This window comes from Triticum dicoccoides, chromosome 5A (assembly GCF_002162155.2).
Source record: "Triticum dicoccoides isolate Atlit2015 ecotype Zavitan chromosome 5A, WEW_v2.0, whole genome shotgun sequence".
NCBI classification, from domain to species: domain Eukaryota; kingdom Viridiplantae; phylum Streptophyta; class Magnoliopsida; order Poales; family Poaceae; genus Triticum; species Triticum dicoccoides.
In genome coordinates, this window is record NC_041388.1 from 288,313,545 (window position 1) to 288,318,978 (window position 5,434).

The 5,434-nt window shown below is 41.4% G+C and overlaps 1 non-coding gene across 1 annotated transcript; it reads right to left on the reverse strand.

Annotated features, from left to right (window-relative positions):
* Positions 1–3,363: 3,363 nt before the first annotated feature.
* On the reverse strand, positions 3,364–3,435 carry TRNAW-CCA. Its single transcript has one exon. It is a non-coding gene; the product is annotated as a tRNA-Trp (tRNA).
* Between the last annotated feature and the right edge of the window lie 1,999 nt (positions 3,436–5,434).

Genomic DNA, 5,434 nt, shown 5'->3' on the forward strand with positions numbered 1-5,434 from the left:
TTTGCAATGGTGGGTGCGAGTGAAGCTCCTCCATGCGACTATACAATGAATGGTCATGACTACAACATGGTTATTAGCTTTGTGATGATATATATTCTTCATGGGAGACCTTCATCATGACCATCTCTGGTCGAAGCGGTGAGAAAAGATCTGGTCCAAGGGGTGAGAAAAGATCTCACTTTCCCAAAGACAAGAGCTAGAAAGGATGTTAAAAGGGCAGTTGGAGGTGCTCTGAGCCCACTGTTCGAGGACCACAGAAACATGGGATGTAGAGACATTTGTCGGAGGTGATGACAATCTGTGTGATTATGCACAACATGATTGTGAAGGATCAGCGTGATGGAGTTCGCCACAGTTTGGAATTATAGCGCATGTGTGATCCAATCCAACTTCCACAGCAAAATCCAGCAACGTTTGAGAATTTTATCCAAATGCATCGACATATTCGCTCGAGCATTTGTGGGGCTTCAAGAGGTGAACTAAAAATAAATACAAATAAGTTAAATTCAGATTCAAACTATTTATTGGAAAACTTCATGTTTGAATTGTAAAATTATATTGATGCATTGGAATTTTTGCATAACATCATTATGGACAAAGGATGATATTTATCTTCAATTGTTATGCTTGCGCCGGATATATCTATACCAATATAAAAAGACTCAAAGGGGTAGATTTAATTAATCTCGGTCATTAAATCATGTCAATCCAACGACCTAGACTGCTTCAATATCGAGCGCTCAACACATTTAGCATGCAGTTAATTTCATGCCAAATATAGTGTCAATCACATAATAACACGCAAATAATATTCTATTTAATGTTCGTATGCACTTAATATACTTCCAAATTAACGTGCATTGCACGTACACAATGACTAGTAGGAAAAAGAAACAGAGGTGAATATTTGGTGCACCAAGTTGGATGACCGCTAAATCTCCGCGGATTATTTGTGAAATGACTATTTCTTCTTTGAGTTTTGAGACGATTTTTAAGTTAGGCTTTTCATGGCCCGAGGAAAATGCAAGGCCTAGAATTACCTTTTTTTTTGTTTGAGGCATACATAGCCCTAGAATTAGCTAAACGCAAAAAAGGAAGGGACGCGTCTAGCGGGCGGCTGGACGCCCGTAGCGCTTCTGGGCGTCCTGCTTTTCAGAAGACTTTATGTTCCTTCGTCCCAATTAGGAAACCTGATTCTAAAATTACTGTAATTTAAAAGTGCTAAAAAAGACACTGCTAATTAATCATTCCTATATGGTCTCTTCTCAGGTGATGAATGCCCACATATTGCTGCATTAATGTTTCTCGTGTTTGTCCCTTGTGCATTAATTTTTGGTTTTTAAAATTATAAAAAACATATTTTTTTAAACCGTGTGTCGAAATTCAGATCCGTTTTCACCGTTGAAATTTTCGCGACGTGCTCTTCAAAAGTAGATTCCGCATGAGGATGTTTCAACGAATTAGTTTTCTCGCCAACTAAACACAAATATATGTGCAACTAGACTACATTACCGCGTCAATTGAGCATATGTGTGTGTCAATAGTCCTACCAACTAAACATCAATGTGTGTGCAACTAAACTGCATTGCCGCGTCAACGAAGCATATGTGTGTGCCAATAGTCCTGCCAACTAAACATCAATATGTGTGCAACTAGACTACATTGCCGCGCCAACTAAGAGGGTGCTTGGATACAAGGGACTATTTTTAGTCTGACTAAAAATAGTCTCTTTTAGAGGCTAAAGTTCCAAGCACCCCTGACTAAAGAGAGGCTAGGACTAGTCTTGAGGCTAAAATCTTTTAGTCATGGGAAACCTACTAAAATATGTATTAGCTCTCTCTCTCTCCTCATTTAATTCCTCTCCTTAGTTCTGGATTGGAGGGTTTGGAGGATAATAAATGCTCAATAACTAGATTTTAGTCTCTTTAGTATTTGGATCCAAGCATGGGTGAGACTAACAAGTTTTAGTCCCACTACTTTTAGTCATGGGACTAAAACGTATCCAAGCATGCTCTGAGCATATGTGTGTGCAACTAGTGTCCTACTAACTAAACATCAATGTGTGTGCAACTAGATTACATTACAAGACAACTGAGCATATGTGTGTGTCAATAGTCCTGCCAACTAAACATCAATGTGTGTGCAACTAGATTAAATTACAAGCCAACTGAGCATATATGTGTGCAACTAGACTACATTACAAGCCAACGAACGAAGGTTGCACATCGACTACTAGGTAGTTGGCCAGGACAGTAGGCTAGTTGCACGACAAAGTTGTCGTGGTTGCTAGATTGCAATCTCATAGGAAGTTAAATCATACAGATCCACAAATTAGTTTTGGAAGAAGTTGCACGATGTAGTACTAAAGTTGCACAATACAGCACTAAAGTTGCACCATATAGCATTAAAGTTGGCATCAAAAAAAATTCGTCGAAATATACCCATATGGGATCTAATTTCAAAGATCTCGTCGCAAGAATTCCAGCAGTGAAAACGGATCTGAATTCCGACAAACAGTTTGAAAGATATGACTTTTTAAAATTTAGAACTCTAAAATAAATGTGTATGGATCTGTTTTTTTCGAAATGTGGCAACTAGTGTGTTCGTATTTAATAATAACAGTCACATGCATTAGAAGACAAAAAAAATTAACATATAGATGCATGTAAGACCGGCCGACCGTTTCGTTCAAATGATGCGCGTGCACCGGAAAGAATTTGGGAAAAGGAAAACTGGACCGGGGTTTGGGCCGTGCTTTCGAAGTCATGGGCAGGGGAAATGGGGTAGCAAAAGGCCGTATCTCAAAAATAAGGAAGTTAAATCATACAGATCCACAAATTAGTTTTGGAAAAAGTTGCACGATGTAGTACTAAAGTTGCACAATACAGCACTAAAGTTGCACCATATAGCATTAAAGTTGGCATCGAAAAAAATTCATCGAAATATACCCATATGGGATCTAATTTCAAAGATCTCGTCGCAAGAATTCCAGCAGTGAAAACGGATCTGAATTCCGACAAACAGTTTGAAAGATATGACTTTTTAAAATTTAGAACTCTAAAATAAATGTGCATGGATCTGTTTTTTTCGAAATGTGGCAATTAGTGTGTTCGTATTTAATAATAACAGTCACATGCATTAGAAGACAAAAAAAATTAACATATAGATGCATGTAAGACCGGCCGACCGTTTCGTTCAAATGATGCGCGTGCACCGGAAAGAATTTGGGAAAAGGAAAACTGGACCGGGGTTTGGGCCGTGCTTTCGAAGTCATGGGCAGGGGAAATGGGGTAGCAAAAGGCCGTATCTCAAAAATAAGGAAGTTGGGAAAGAATAAAACAGAACCGGATTATTTCGGGATATTGAACCCAACGTGAATCGAACACGCAACCTTCTGATCTGGAGTCAGACGCGCTACCATTGCGCCACGGATCCGGTATACACACTGGCTCAAATAATGGGAGTTGATATATGGTACGATAAGAAAGAGTTTGGTGTTAACAAATTGTCTATTCCTATGATCTGACATGATACTGCATCAAAGAATCGTTACATGATTCAAAATCCCGTAAAGTCAAGCAGCGTAGAAAGCCAGGCCTAATTGATTTGACAAGACATGCCTTGATAGTCTACTGTCTAACTCTTCTTCACTGGACGTGATTCAAAATCTTACAAGTGAGTATAAATTTGACTCTTTTTTAGATAATCTATGCAAAGACTGAATAAAGATCATCGGCATGCATATATACTTGTAGAGCAGCTTAGGGCATTACATCTGCGCTTGGACAAAATAGATTGGGTATTATCCACTCTCTGGATCCATGCCATGATCTTATCAGGCGCAAGAGCAGTCCACGAACCCGTATGAACTCGTCAGCGCCGTCTGCGAACCTTTCGAACCTCCTTAGGGCGAAGGCGGTGCTGGCGCTACTGGGCTCGTCATTGTTTCCGATGCAGTAGTTTGCAAGAGAGCGGGGTTGTTTGGTTACAACCCTGAGGAGCATGTCTGAGTTTTTCTCATGTCTGAGTATGGCCTGAAATTGTAGAGAGTGGACGATCTACATACGGGGGCATCTGCATCCGCTTTTCAAAAATATATTTTTTACACGTTTTGTAATGTTGAAATTTTCTACAAAAAACTTATGCATACATATTGGCAAAGGTATGTCCACGGCACAAAGTTTTATGTAAAAAAATATTTTTGTTTTGTCTTAGTAAAAAAGACAAATTTTACTGCTTCTAAATAGCGTTTCACGGCACAAAATTTTGTCTTTTTTGCAGAGGCTATAAAAAAAGTTGTTTTTCTGTGAAACTTTCTGCACACACATAGAATATGAAGATGTCTGCGTGCATCTTTTTTCAGATTTTTTTGACATTGCAAAATGTGTTTTCCAAAATGGGTTCATATGTATCCGGGTTTATCCATGCACTTCTCTGAACTTATATCATAAATTGACTCATCAGGCACATCTCCTATACTGGTAGTGTTTGCTTGATAACCTAAAACCACTCCTGAACAGGTACGGCGTACAGGTAGTGTTTGACTTATCATTAGCCTGGGTTGCATTCAAAGTGGTAGTAGTGAGGCCGCTTGAATATGGTGGGCTTGGGGTCCTAAACACCTTCAAGTTCGTGTGGGCCTTGCGTCTGCTGTGGCCTTGGTATGAGTGGAAGGAACCCACAAAGCTGTGGGTTGGAGGTGGGAACCCGTGTGATGAGGATGACTTAAAAAATTTCTACGCATGTACCACAATCACGGTTGGCAATGGTGCACGGACACCTTTTTGGGACTCCCCTTGGCTTTTGGGTCGCAAGCCAGAGATATCGCTCCGCTCATTTATGAGGCTTCCTCGCGGAAGCGCTGGAAGGTGCGGGAGGCTCTCAAGGAGAGCGCGTGGATTCTCAAAATCAGGCCACCTACACCGGCCTCCATTGAGCACATTTCACAATTCTTCACCCTATGGACGATGTTCCAAGAGGTCCACCTTGATGAGCTTGCCGACGATGACATCCTTTGGAAGCACACGACTTCCGGGAACTACTCCGTGGCCTCCGCGTACAGGGCACGGTTTTTGGGCTTGGTCCTTTTCCCCATGGACGAAATGGTTTGGGCCTCTCCGAAAATCAAGTTTTGCTTGGCTCGCGCTTCAAGATAGGATCTGGACTGTAGACGGATTGCAGAGGCGAGGCTGGCCAAAATGTGGCCCTTGTCCCTTGTGCAGAGGGGTGCAGGAATGCGGTCCCCATCTATTCTTCAGATGCCGCTTCACCCTCAGGCTCTGGAACATGGTCATTCAGAAGCTCTGCATCCACGACGTGGACACGTCCGCATGGCACTTGTACGACTCCATCAAGGAATGGTGGGCGAGTTTGAGCGCCGAAGGCACCGCCAACCGAAAAACGAAGGCTTCGATAACCATGTTGGTTTCATGGG